Source organism: Falco punctatus (genome assembly GCF_963210335.1).
Source record: "Falco punctatus genome assembly, chromosome: 4".
Taxonomy (NCBI): Eukaryota; Metazoa; Chordata; class Aves; order Falconiformes; family Falconidae; genus Falco; species Falco punctatus.
Genome location: NC_137583.1, coordinates 90,670,769 through 90,685,844, shown reverse-complemented (window position 1 = coordinate 90,685,844; position 15,076 = coordinate 90,670,769). Strand labels below are relative to the sequence as shown.

At 39.1% G+C, this 15,076-nt stretch overlaps 1 long non-coding RNA gene across 1 annotated transcript in view; it reads right to left on the bottom strand.

Annotated features, from left to right (window-relative positions):
- LOC308061746 overlaps positions 1-13,552 on the bottom strand; it is a 38,058-nt gene extending 24,506 nt beyond the window's left edge. The window contains exon 1 of the long non-coding RNA XR_013927343.1: positions 12,194-13,552. This is a non-coding gene — a long non-coding RNA (uncharacterized lncRNA). The remainder of the gene's footprint in view (positions 1-12,193) is intronic.
- Between the last annotated feature and the right edge of the window lie 1,524 nt (positions 13,553-15,076).

Sequence of the window (15,076 nt, the reverse complement as noted above, 5' to 3'; positions counted from 1 at the left end):
TTTCCTTTCTCTCCTTTCCCTCTCTCTGCCCCTCCACCACCTTAATTTGTCTATGGACTTGGCTTCTTTGTTCTTTCATGACTAATATTACCATCTGTGACATTACATATCAAGATAGCAATGCAACATATTAAGCACAGGAAAACCCGGAATGTTTGAGCTCATCCAAGCATTTGCTGCTTAAAAGCTCCAGCATTACTTGTAGCCACCTGAAGCATCCCAAAGTTTCTGAAAGCACATTGCAATAAATCAGCAGGTTTCTGTGTTGTTATTGAAATGAGATATAGGACTTTATTGGAGCTGCCTTCTGGAAAATAATCTCAGCAATTTACTCGCACTTTTATTTCTCACTAAGGGCTCATAAAAAGAGGTTTTACTTTTATGGTATTAGCCTAACTACCACCAAGGGCAGTTCTTTGGGAACTCCTCAACTCACTTTTGTTGAGATCTCATAGAATACAAGGGAAGCACCACTCCCAGATCAGACTTATGACCACGGCCTGTGTGAACTATGCTCTTGTGCAGCTGAGGAACAGCAACCACGCAGGACCATAAACAAGTGCTTATCTCTGTCAGCTTCTGCCCTTCCAAGGATGGGGAAGGGGCAGCAGGTGTGGAGAGAAATGTATCAAGTAAAAACATCTTGAAATGGACATGTCCCAAGATGCAAGATCAAAATCAGAATGGAGGTCTTTCCTCCTCCTGCTTCTTGTATAGTTCTAGACAGATCCAAATCTTATTTACCTAACAGGGGTTGCAGTAACCACCAAGATCTGATATTCTGAGAGACAGTTCTTTCCCTCCCTTTGCTGATTCTTCAGACAATGAGTTGCTTCACTGTTTATCTCAAAACCTGTACTGATTTGCAGACATCAACCTGTCCAGCTTTTCTCTGCATTAATAATTTTCCACTTCAGGTTCTAGTACCTAATGTAGAATTCAATATTGAATAACTGTATGCTTTACAATGTATCTTATTTGCATTATTGCATTCTACTTTTTAAAATGACTATACCTATAGCACAGTAATCATAAAATAAAGACTGGTTTGACTATTCATTTGAAAATAATGAATAAAGATTCATGACAATATTAGGAGTGTTCCTGCACATCTGTATTTGAAGTCTGTTACCTCCTTTCTAGTTTATCCAAATTCCCCTCTAGCACAAGTGAGGTGGGAGCACCTCCCCTTGTCTAACTTGCCTGTAGCACCCACAGCTCCTGAAGCTTGAGGAGGTTTTGCATCTGTTCCTCATAGTGCCACGCTGTTGGGTTGAGCTTATGCAGAAGTCATGATGGGAAAGGGAACTATCATCTGTGATTAAGGTAGATCCAGTGTTGTAGGGTTTTTTTTCTGTTTCTAGACTAGATGGGGAACCAGAAAGGAAGATTTGACTTTTACATTAACTTAATTGACTTTGATTTGACCCTAGGCTAGGCAATCACAGAGATGCATTGCTCTTGCCTCTTATTTAGCACAAATTGTAAACTAACCCTGCTAAAATATCCTTATTGTGTTTTGATATACAAAATACGTATGGGTACATGTGTTACAATGCAACATTTCTATGTTCTTTTTAATTCTCCTATGTCTGCACATTTACAAGTCTTTCCTGTCTTAGATGACAAATATTCTACTAATTTTCTGTTGAAAAAAGCAAATATAATTTCTCTTTTTGTGTAAGTCATAGAAATGAAAGAAATATTATATAAGAAAGATATAAAAAGAACTACGGTAATGTTATTATTAGAATTTGTTAGCTTGATTAGGCATGATGGTAGACTTAGAAAAACATGTAATAGTTGCATTATTCAGAGTAAGGGAAAGATGAGCAGGAGAAAGGAGGAAACTGGAAAAAGGGGAAAAAAAAAAAAAAAAAGAAAAAAAGGAGATAATAGACAGCAGGGCGAGGGAAAAAGCATATCCTTCAACAGAAATCTCCTTAGCTTTTGTCCCAGGTCTGCAATCAACCTTGCAGGGCCCAAATGTTTGCTAGTAGTGATGCCACCGGCCTCTGTTTTGTGTAGGTATGGAGTCATTTACAAGCACTGTGTGGACATGTTATGTGGTATGTGATTTATCATTACTGTAGGGTAAATTATCTTCCCCTGAACAGGAATTTAAGGATAACCAATGTGTACACTAGACAAACACGTGTGCAGACTCACATGTGTGCTCAGAGTGCACACATATAACATTAAATATGAGAACCTGTCCATATAAAAATTGACAGAGGTGTAGGTGTTGACCTAAGTGAGGCTGTTTTCAGTCTATAGCACAGACGAAGTTGCCTGTTGCATGCACGTGTATTGAAATATGTGTGTAACTTACTGTAGTTCTTTGCATTATTGTAAGAGAGACAGGTTGGCATAGAAAGTGTATTCAATATTCAGTTTGTTTATGTTATTCAGATCCTATCTAGGTCTTGTAGCTGATGTCTTTAGACCTTTAGTGTAAGAGAAATACTCATGGTATAGCTATGGATGACTGAAAAAGACATGTCATCGACTTCTGGTATCCACTTGTAGGACCCAAAACCACCTTTGGACACAGGCCACAGTTAAAGATGATGGCAGCTTCTGTTTCTGTGCTGTCTTTTGGGTTGGGGCCCATGGGACCTTGTCAGCAGAGAACTTCCCCAAGGAGCTGGGGCTGGGCACTTTACTCCGTGGGGCTGCAGAACAACCTGCAACAATGAACCATGTTGCTCCACCACACCTCAGATGTTTTCCACCCTGCTGATATCCCCTCCCCATGGACTCAGGAGCAGGGCAGATGAGGCACAAGAGGCTTTCCCCTAGATGTGGTCACTCCTGGCCCAGGGTGTCCATGGGGCGGCAGCTGCCCCTGTGGAGACGGGACTAGGGAAGGCAGGTGCTGTTCCCACGACCAGAGCCCAGCTCCCAGGGGTGGAAAGCGGGGGTCAGGAAGTTAGCAAAGGTCAGCCAAGTCCCGCTGGCTCTTCCTAATCCTTTTTTCCACCCACAGCCCCTTGAAACTCCCCTGATTCCTCCCAGTGCGGTGTCCGGGGGTGTTGCTCTACTGCTGCAGGATTGAATTTATTTTGCTCACTTCCAAATTATGCTTCTGCAGAGTCTCAAGTCAGCTTTGTTTCAGCTGGTGTCAAGCAACACACAGGAGAGATGTGGTTCTATTACATTGGTTTGTTTTTCTTTTTCTTTCTTTTTTTTTAACCTTTTTTTGTTTTTACTATTTTGACAGGAAATCTTTCTCCTATTTTTCTTGCATAAGAATGAAGTAACCCCATGAAAACAAATCTGGTTACTTGTTGTTTACGTGTGTAAAACTGAAGGGACAGTTTTGCTGGTCGAGTTAGTTCTTCCTAATCTGAAGACTAGAGTCATATAAAAAAATTTATTTGTATTTGTGTGCTGGCCAAACCAAAAAATCAACAATAAAAACATTTCTTTTGGTCCACCCAGAATTAAAACTTGTCAGTTTTCTTGCCAACCAGCAACACACAAATTTGAAAGAAATGTCATTTCAGGTCAGAAGACATTTCATTTAGGCTTTTTAGCATTCATTAAAACTGAATATAGGTAAATTTCAAAAGGAACCATTAGTGCAAAATGAGAAGTGAAAGTTACTGTTTTGAAAACATCAATATGATCCATCCTGACATTTCAAAATGTTTCTTTTGACCCAAGAATTTCATTCTGCTCTAATAAAGATTGTTCTATGTAAGAAAATTAGGGGAAGCATTTTGATACTGATGATGATTCCTTACAAAGCACTGGAATGGTTAAAAAGTGGTTAAGTAGCAATCTTCTTAGATATAGCTGGAGAATGTCTTTTTTTTTTTTTTTTTTTGGCTTTATTCAAAGAATGCAGGCAATAAACCAAATTAAAATACATAGACTATAGTGTCAAGGGAAAGTTTTATCCAAACAAAATTGAAATAAATTCATGCATCTCACTAGGTTAAAAAATCAAATAAACAAATAATTTTGCACATATGTCATGGTCTTAACATTTTGTCATTGCTCTTCCGCTTTTAAAACAATAAGACCCAAATGTGGATAAAATCATCTTACTCTTCCCACTCAAAGTGAACAACTTTTTCCAAGTTCTTATGCTGAAAAAATGTGTTTCTCAGGAATTAATGATTAAAACTATATAGAATAAATGTTTTAGTGCTCTAGTTAAGGAAAAATAAACAACTGCATTAGCTAATCTCGGTTCAAATAAACAGATGCATAAGCTGGGCCATTTCAAAGCAATGCAGAACTGAACAGAGACCATTAACACTCAAAACATTTCATAAGCTTCAGAGATGGTTAACCTCTTCAAAACAATGTGCCTAGGTCTTGCATGGCTGCACTGAAGAGGTGAGGAATAACACCCCTATGTAGCAGCAAGCTGTAACGGCAGATTTGTTGAGCACGTATACTGGTACAGAAGGTGGCTCACATGAACTTAATTCTAAAGATGAAGAGAACAGAAAATATGGTCTCATTTATTGCTCACTGCAGCCAGCAAAGCTGACCAGACATAGCCATATCCAAGGCTTTTGAGTCTTAGCAAAAAAATCTGAATTTTCAGGAGTTTTAGCTACTGTGTGCCAGAGAAAGACTCTTTGAAAGATAGCCCAAAATTTGTGACGTGGTATTGACCCTTGCTTATCCAGTGCTGTGATTTGAATGATAAAAACTTCCATGGTTTGTAGTAAAATCTTGGCTACCTGTGCATCTTAGTAACAGAGGTGGAAAGCATAAAATTTATACTTTGGTGCACTGTGGATTTTAAAATAGATCTCTCCAGATTGTCCCAAGTCTGTGAACAACTGTGAAAAACGGACCCAAAAAATAAGGTGCATGTTCCACTGCATTTATTTTTAAATAAGTATGTGCGTGGTGTGGGGGTGTTAAATACAGAACCATCTGAACTAGCAAAGGACTGAAAGAATGATATATAGGTCTCAGAACACATAAGAAATAAAAAGGCCTCATTAGGTGCAATATTGCTGATATCCAGATAGAAAACAAAACCTGCCAAAGTCCTAATTCAAGCACTGTTTTGCAAATGTTTTAATTCAAACTGGCATGGATAACTTTGTATGAATTTTTGATTCTATCAGCTTTCTTCACAGCTCTATAAAATCATTCAGAATCATTGCCCAACTTCTAAAATTTTAGTTCACTGTGGGAAAGGGGGAGACACTTAACACTTTCTGAAAAGCAAGCAAACAAGAATTTGTTCCTCAGGAGTCCACCCCAGGTTTTACACAGAATTCAGTACATGTCAAGAGACAATTTTGGTGTTTTAGCCTTAGCCAGCACTATGGGATTACACATAGGAGCACAGACATGATCAATAAGGTTTCTAGTGACAGAAGTCACTATTAAAACCTTTACAATTGCCATTTGCACGTAATTAACATTAGCATGTGGTTTACAGCATTCCCCACACTATGAATGCTGCTGTAAAGATAATTAGGTAAAAGTTAGAATTGTAAAAATTTCAATTTGTGTATTCCTTAATATGGAGTCTCAATGTTGTGATTTAACTCCCAATAACTGCAGAAGCAACAGAGGGCTTTGCATGGGAAAGGAAAAAGAATATTTCTTTTAAGAGCTTCTTAAAAATTTGTTTGATTTACGAAATCCTCTATAGTCTGCATTATTATAGCCTAACTAATCTATACTATAACTCCAAATGTATATATTGTAATCACTTAATTTTTGCTCTTACAGAAATTTTTGTTTCTTCTGTTAGAAGAATTCCACTTGGAAAGTTCAGTTTCAGGATTTGATAAAAATAGCTGTAGGAACTCCTGATGTTTTTGAGGTCAGAACTTTTAAACAGGTTTTCACATTTGCCAGTTTTTACAGCCCATTTTAAAAATATGTGCTAGTGTCAGAGAAGCCCAGCTGTGCTGAAATGATAAACATGACTAGGGATGCTTCCGACTGTGGATGACCTATTCAAAACACAGGAATGAGGACTGATTTTTCAGGCAAGGGGAGAGCAGTGCTTCTGGCACCCTAGGGACTTTTTGCATTGTACTAGGTGTGTACTCACCTGCTTCCAAAATGTGGGCCCAGGGAATGGTCACACCACACTAGGAAGCCATGAGCTACCTCAGCTGAGATGTAGTATCTCTGCATCACCTCACAGCCTGCAGTGTAGACAACTCCTGAGTGTGTTTGAGCTGTATAAACATAACCACAGGCTAAACAGTTCCATTGTTGAATACAGATTTCTACTGTGCTTGGAAACAGAATTATAAATGCCTTTTCATAAAAGCATCCTAAGGGTAATGGATGCCTAAAATACATCGGCTCCATTATCAAGGAGTAGATTATCCCAGCTGAATACACAGTATCAGAGTTTCCTGATTTGTATATAACCTACATTCTTAACATTTTCCTGGAGTGCTGTTAGTTTGGGTTAGTAGGACTTATTGTATTCTCAGTGTTGAAAGATGAATAGGCCTATCAACTGAACAGCATAATAAATTTGTTAGGCTGCACATGTAGTGCTCCACCTCTCGCTCGTTCTTCATCATGTATAATGTAGGCTAATGCAATATGACAGCTGTTAGCAGAAAAATGGTGCAGCAGCCATAAAAAAGTGATTTATGTCTTATTACCGAGGCAGCTAAAATTAAGAAGCTGGTGTTTGGGAGGGCAGCAAACAAGTGAAATGTGAAACACAGCATATATATATATATATACATATATATATATATATTCATGAAACATAGGAAGCTGTGAAATGCTTAGACTGACAGAGAAATTCTCCCTGGATATCCACCACAAGGTTAGACTAATAAAGGACATAATTGGCAGTGATGTTTGTGGATGTTCAGAGTTGCCTACATGTCACAGCTGCTTATGCTGGAGTATCAGAAGCATGTTAAATGCATCTCCTGACGTGAACCTAAAGATCCTTACTATAAAATGACATAAGAAAGCCTAATTTAAGGTGGCAGCTGGCAGAAAGAACAACATATCAAGCAGGAAAGTTGTTCTTAGCAGTCACAATGTAGGGGAAACAGTGGGATGGGAGAAATAACATGGGCCTCACTCCCTGCTTCATTTTTTCTGCTGGTGTAAATCCACCAGTTTAAGGTTACAGTCACAGATTAGGGATTTTTCCCTAGATGCTTAAACGATGAGCATCAGAGAAAATTCTTCATTTGGTTTACAACATACTTAATCTGACTAAACATGATCATGCAACATCTTGTCAGTTTTGCTACTGAACGATGTAACACATTAATTTAAGGCTCAGTGAATTATAACCACAACATCAGATCGCTCCTTGGTTTCTGTTCAACATACACTGTGTATATGTACTATAAACACACATATGTCTATGTACGTATATACTCGGGCTGCTGTTAAGTGTGAAGTTTTTGGTTCAGTGGGTGGCACTCTTCCTTCTCAGTCAGTACTAAATTAGTTCTTTCCCCCATGGTGCTTAATGAATAGTGGAATATGGTCAGGTCAGAGAGGTTAATAGCCCTACTTTTGTGAAAAGTGCCAGGGGATCTTTCTTAGCAAGCAGTGAGAACCTCACATTAAATACCATTTGAAAGGCAGCCTGGGACATGCTCAGAGTCACAGACTGGGGTGCTGCTGTAAAGCAGAAATAGGGGGAACCATGCTACATGGTTAAGCGACTGAGTCATCCAGCCCCCCTAGATATTTACCAGATGCAGTGAAACTTTACGTGGAGTTACGAAGTAATAGCCAAGGGTAGTGTGGCTGGAAAATACTAGAGCTTCTCTTTGGCATTTTGATTCAAGTAAGTATCAGAGAGGAAGCTTTCACCTGGTAGTGTGTAGTCATGTTGTAAATAATCCTGGATGGGGATCTCTCAGACCCTTTGCTGTCTTACTCTGGGTGCAGTAAATACTGAATAGGTTGGAGGAAGTGAGAGCTGTGGCAAAAATTACCGTATTTTTTGCCATTGGTAGAGGCCTTAGCGTGGACAACAATTCCAGTCCTTTCAGGGAAGAGCTATAGAAGCCCTGGTTTCTATGCTTTAGATCTCCTGATTGACTTTCTTGCCACTGGGTAACCAGGATAGAGATTATTTTAACAGATTGTTTTATGTTTGATCATATCCATGGCAAAGTGAAACAGCTAGAACTCTATTTTGTGATGCCTTGTTGAGGTTTTTCCCTTTGCAATTCAGTGTGGCTAGAAGTTGCACACTGGCAGCTATATGGGCCCCTGTGGGATGACAGCCACTGAAATTTAGCCATCAAAGTTTGTGTGACTGCAGGATTAGGTACAAGTTTGGCAAATGCCAGCAGTGCCAGTGGACAGGCATTAGTAACCATAGAGCATTTCTATACCTAACTCCACAGAGACCTAGATGGTCACTGCTACCACACTGAATTTTTCAGTCACAATTCAAATCACATCTGGATCCTCAACTGTTTCCCAAGGGCATCAACGACATATTGCCCTCTAACATACTACTGACCAGTTTCCTCAGGATTCAGCTTCATACATGGCTTGTCTCCCCTCCCCAGACTTTCTGTCTGATACACAAAGAAACTCTTTTGCATGGGCAGAGAAGCCTACTAGGCCATTGGTGGTGATTTCTGCCTCCACAAGCCACTTGGGGATTAAAGTACCAAACCCCGGTACGTGCTCACATCTTAGAAGAGCATATATGATTTTTTGCATCACTGCTGTATGCCTGAGTGAGCATTGCCTTGCACTGAGATCAACCGCCTCGCTGCACCATCATGCCAAGGAACTCGTGCTGCTTCTGCACCCATGACTGGCTTTGTCTCTGTTCTGAGCATCCTGTGTAGGGAGCCTATAACTGCTAAGTGTGGTAAAGTGGCTTGAGAATGATCCTGTCCCACTGCGGCAAGGGCCAGAAGTGACAAGAAACATGTACCTAGCTCAGTGGGAATCCTTAGCAAAAAGATTTAACAAAGACAGCTGGATCCACCCCACTAGCTCTGTGAGATTGAGATGCCTATAATTGTGTCTCTCTGCCATAATTGTCTTCGCAAGCTGCATGATTAAATTTTACTTAGGTATTTATTTAGGGTACCATACTATTAAACATAAACTTTTTCATCAGTTTCTCTGCAATCTCTCTATTAGAGGATCCAAAATACTGTCTTTACATTTCTGGTAAAAAATATTCATAAATCCTTCTGTTAGTTGATATTGAAATAATATCATTACATTTGTCATGAACACTGTTCACTCACTAGTTATCTCCTGAAAAGTGTGATTGTTTCAGATGTCCAAACTAGATGTTGAGACTAATTCCAAGCATACAGGAGTTTGTCACATAATAAGATCTTACATTGATACGGCCTGTTACATGAATAGATTCCAGAAATTAAGTACAAACCATGTTAGGAATCACTTCAGCTGTCATTGCTCAGTGGTATTCAAGGTGAAATGAGGTAACTTTTAAATAGCATGAAGTAAGGTTGCATAATAATTTAGGTCAAAAAGTGAGTAACATGTCATGTAACTGGGAAGTTAATGAACAAAATATAGTGAGTGTAGAACACCGGATACTATGCATCACTGGCATCATTGTAGATCCTTTTAGACTATTTCTTGCAGTCCAAGTAGAGAAAAATGTTAACATTGCTGTCAGAAAGTTTCTGCAATGAGATACTCTGATGGAAAAGGATGCTTTCCATTTTGATGGGCACTGTTTAAAATATGTTTACAAGTACAAGGTACAATGAGTGTACATATATTGGAAAGCTGAAGAAGTTACTTTCTTGTGAAGTATAACAGCTTTAATAACTGCAGTAGAAAGAAGTTATTCCTGCCCACTACAGCAGGATTTTTTTGTCCAATTATAAAAGGTCATGTGATATCAGGAATTGAAGCAGTGCAGGCAGACTGAAGCAAGCTGTACTTATTTGTTTGCCTTTCCTTTTTGGAATGGCTGTGCAGCACACATGGATCAAAGCAAAGGGTCGTGTGTGTGTGGCTGCAATCTCTACCATTTCTTCTTTTATGCCAGATCACACAAAAGTGTTCCATAATCAGGCAAATTTTGACAAATACTCCTAATCCTAGGGAATATAATCTGATCAGGTGAACTTGTTATTCTACGTAATGGTTTTACCGAGCCATCATTTTTTTTATTAGTTATATGTTATATATCATCTTGGCCAAGTATACTGCTGAAAGATTATTTTTCTACATTTTTTTTATCTTTCAGTGACAATTTATGCTTTACTTCTGTGTCTTTCTAGCTTTGCACAAATCACTAAAGCACCAAATCCTTTACTTTTCAACAACTACCTTAGTAGATGCAAGATTTCCTTCTAGAGAAGCACCATAGCCTCTTTGTTTATAAAGACAAGGCATAGGGCCACATGTAATTTTGCATCTAAACAAATAAATATGATGTTTATATGCCGCTTCAGTTCAAAATCAGAATTTTTATGTTAGTCTTCAAAGTCTGTCTTGTTCTGCTTGCTATATTTTACAATACTTCCCTGACCTCTTGCCTCTTTACTCTCTTGCCTGATAATTGTACAGAGAGGTATTGTAAGGATCAGCCTGAGGAGTAGCTTACCATTCTCCTTCCACGCCAGAGTTTTCTTCAATAACACCCTGAACGCCCTTGCCACAATCCAAAATTAAGGTTCTTCAACAGACAGAACTGAACTGTAGCACCTCTATTCTGTGCTGGCTGAAACTACCTGGGCTTGGATTCAGACACCAGAAAGTTTTTTGGGGAGCGCTATGCCTGTGCTTATGTATGCTTTGTGTTTTGCCCTTTTTTCTCTTTTTTTTTTTTTTTTGTGTGTGTGTGTGTGTGTAACTGTCTTCAAGTGCTCCATAATGAAGGCTATTTCTGCCTTTGTTTATTCCAGAGTTTGCTAGATCCTGATTTCAGTTATACTTTCCTTCCTCAAAAATAATCCTAATGCAGTAACTTCAATACTCCTCTGGTATCCCTGAGATCAGGTCTGATTCACTTCTCCTATACGTAGCCTTTAAAATCAAATTTGTTCTTTTTCTCTTTAAAACTGTCATTATGTTCTACTATACTTTAAAATGTAGTATTACTTTGAAAAAAGAGCATAAAAATGACATCTCAGGATTCTATATTTGTCTGACAGTTGTTTCTGTTGCAAATGTGCTCATTTTATAAGTTAAAAAGCGATTTCCTAACACTTAGCCCTGCAAAATGCACAGGTTGTTATGATTCAAGCTGTTGACATACCATCATCAGATTCTGCAACCAGTGTAGGCCACCTTATATTGTAAAGCCTCTGTCTGCTTGTACCACCCTGTCTTCTTCATATCATGCCCTTGGTGACACCGTCAGGCCCTTTGCATTGCATGAGCGTGTTACAGGACTAAAGGATCACATTATGCAAGGGAAATACACGACACAGAATAAAATGCAGCTCAGGCTTTGTGTTAGAGTGGCAGAAATGACGAGTATTAGTAACAGTAAAACTTTACTTCTCTTACAAGAGGCAAACATAAACCTGCTTGAGGTCATTCTTTGGGGGGCAGGTTTGAGGCATAGCACTTTTACCACAGAGATCTGGTCACCGTTCTGCTAAATGTACCAGGAAAGCTTTCATTTGGTCTCAAAGGAGTGTCTAAGAAATTTAAAGCAGTACCTCTCTGTTTTGTAGAAAGGGTGAACTGTTCAGCTGCTTTGACAGGAAATGTATTGCTAAGGGTGCATAGGTGGCAGCTGGCCAGGGAAGGGGTTAACTGAAAATGGTGGATGTAGCATATTATGGCACCAAGCACACTTCCACATCTCCTTGCAGTCAAAGGTCTGTCTTTCATTTTCTTTCATAAAATGTATCAAACAATTTGGCATTAAAAGTACAACTTTTGTCATATTGAGAATAACAACGTGTTATAAGACAAAGGAACAAAGGCTGGAAGTTGAGGGAAATTAAAAAAAAGGAAGAAACAAAGAAAAAATGAAGATGTGAAACAGTTGTGTTTAGTTTGGGAAGGGGGGGGGGGCGGGGAGGAGAACAAAACACTTCATCTTTCCCCTACCTCCTTGTCTCTTTTTTAATATACTTGAAAATGCAGCATTTGGGAAAATCTACATGTGTCTAAATTTATGGTCTGTGTTACTTTACTCTGCATTTCTTTATCACACTTTAGTCATCCATATATCATTTTGTAGAAAGCGTATGTGGCAGGCTGATGCATGTCTTATTTTATAAATATTTATTACCTACTGGTGTGTTCTGATCTTTGAAGTTACATCCACTTCTTTTCAGTCTATGTTTCCTCCTTTTCCCTATTAAAAAAAACCTCTTGTCAAACAATTTTCTTTATGTGGAAATACTATCAAGACTAGTTTAATTTTGTTTTAGCTTCATCTTTGTTTTAGTTTGTCTTGCTTCCTCCTACCTCCCTTCCTTTTCTTTTTAGATAGTGTAGGCCAGGAATAATAATGTAAACACCATCTCTGTTGCTGTTGCATGAATGCAGCAAGGCAAACCTGGCCATTCATAAGCTGATTTGCCCGTCAGTCAGTCTCCTCAGGGATGCATATGGCTTGTGCAACTGAAACAGCTAGGAGGACTTGAACTTGAGCTTGAAGGAAGTAGTGACTGAAGTAGTGACTGGCCTTTGAAGAGGGCTCAGAGATAATCATCACAGGCTGTAGCTCTCAACAATGAGGATAATAGTTTTATGATCTTAAAAACATGCATTAAAAAAAAAAAAAAACAACCAAAAACAAACAAACAAACAAAAAAACAAAAAACAAAAACACACACATAAAAACCAAAACCAACTGGGTTCATTAGAAGGATAACCAAGCTGTCTGGTTTGCTGCAGCATAACTGTATTTTTGTTTTGTTGTGTTGAGTGAATCCTCTCTGTACACACAGAATCAGCATCTGTTCATAACCTGATCCTCCATGTTGTTCTACCAGAGAGAGAGTACTACTAAGGTAAACATGAAGTAACTAATGGAGAGTCAGCAATGAGCTTTTCCAATCAGAAACATGATTACCTAAAAATTAGGTCTTATTTTTCTTCCCTCTGTCTGTCCCTCAAAGGAAATTGTGTGAGGAGAGCTTGAGTGAGCTGGACTTTCTCAGCCTGGAGGAGAGAAAGTAAAAGGGAGGCCTAACTGTGGTCTTCAGCTAACTAAGGAGAGTTTCTGTTTTACCCTGAAGTCTGCCATTCTCTTTTGATAGCCAAAACCATGTTTGCATTTTCCTGCTATACCAACCAGTCTCATAAGCAACGAACCTTGTCTTGCCTAGTAACCCCTAACATTCAGGTTCCTTTTCTCACTGATACCACTTTGTCATAATGCTCAAGTCCCTTTCCCAAGGTGCAGCTCACTTCTGTCCATGTGAAGTCAAGACTTTGTCATACATGTCCTGTGTTTCCTGTCACTTTACAGTTATCAATACTGATTTTCAGCTGCTTTTTCATTGTCCTGTCTTTCTGCAAGTCCTTTCTGCTAAGTCCTTCTGCAATTCTGTGCCACCAGCCATTGCCTTTGCTATTTTGATTAACTCGGTATTGTTAGGAGACTTTGTCATCTGACTTTTCATCCACTCTTCAGATTTCTATGCTCATAGCACAAACCCTAATGCAGAGCCGGAAATTAATGACTATTAATCTATTTCTTTCATGTGCTTTAGTTAAAATTATTAGTTATGTGTGTGTTGCTTTCTTTATCCCATCATGGGTTGAGTTTCTTTAGGAAGAGTTAGTGAGAGTCTTCATAAATTCCTCCTGGAAAATCCAAGCCGACTATATCAGTTTTCCTTTTCATTAACTGGTTGAATCCTTCAAAGAAATGGAAAAGGTTTTCCACCTACAAAGCACACATTGCATCTTACGGCATTTATCTTACTTGACCTTTTAATTCATTCTTAGATATTATGGATTTTGTGGAATACTCAGATTCTTTTCTAACCTTCAATAATTTATTTTTTTTTAACTTGCTGACATCTCTGTTCTTTTCTGTTTTTCTCACGTAAATATGACTTTATCCTGCTGAGCCTTCACACTGACTTTGGGGTTTTTTCAGTACTGTGCCTCTAATACAGTATCCTTAAATGGTCTGCAAGTTGCTTTGAAATATTTTACCCTTCCAGCTGTCCCTTTTAGTTCCTTCAAGTTTTCATAGGTTTTTGCAGTTTCTCTTTCTGAAAAGGCACTCTGCTCTAGTAGAGGTAGGTAGATAGAAAGATGGACAAGTAAACTTACCTTCTTGCTGAGCGTGGTATAGTTACTGTTTCAGAACAATGTTTTGGTAATAGATTCTTGAACCAGGTTCTGCATAGCAGTTTGCTTCTCTTGTGCGATTCCCTGCCTAGCTGAAGAGGTCATTTGTGACAACAAAATATTTAATCTCTTCATCATGACCTGATGTGACAGTTACTGTATGGGAGTAACTGAAACCAATCCCCCATTGCTGCATTTCCTCTCCCTGCAGTTCCTCTGCTCTTCCGCAGGTGCTGCAGACCCTCTCGGTACCTGGGCTGGGTTACTTGCAGGGAAGTTCTAGTACTGGGCTTCTCCTGTTTGGACCTGGAGTTTCTATTCATAGAGAATGTCTCTTAGTTGTTGACATAATTAGCTTATTTATCTGATCTCTCTCTTTCCTGCCTGGACATGCTGGGGTAGCATAAAGCTCCTGTGCCTGAGGGTATTTTCTTATGCTATGGAAATAGGAATGAGAAGTGAAGCCTGAAGCCTAAACCTAGAGCCAATTTCACCACAACAGCTGTGTACAAATGACCAGGCTGTCCACTGAAAGCGTGAGAAAGGAGTAGGATTTGCACAAAAAGGTATGCATTTGAAAGCATGACAAATTTAAACCTGATTCATACTAAGGTTACTTGCCAGTGCTGAGACAGGCCTGAATTGCTTCTAGGAGTTGTGTCATGTGCTAGAAATTTCAAAAAATTGAAATAGCGTGATTTGTCACTTGTTAACCAATCAGTCTGCTCAGTCTTTAAGTAGATTTGTGGCTTCTGTACACACCCAGGGTGGCAAAAGCAGTGAGTGTCTGATGCCTGAAAATGGTGCTGCATCCTCTTCCTGCATTGCACCACTTCTGAGGCTGGCAGGACGCTGGGAAGGG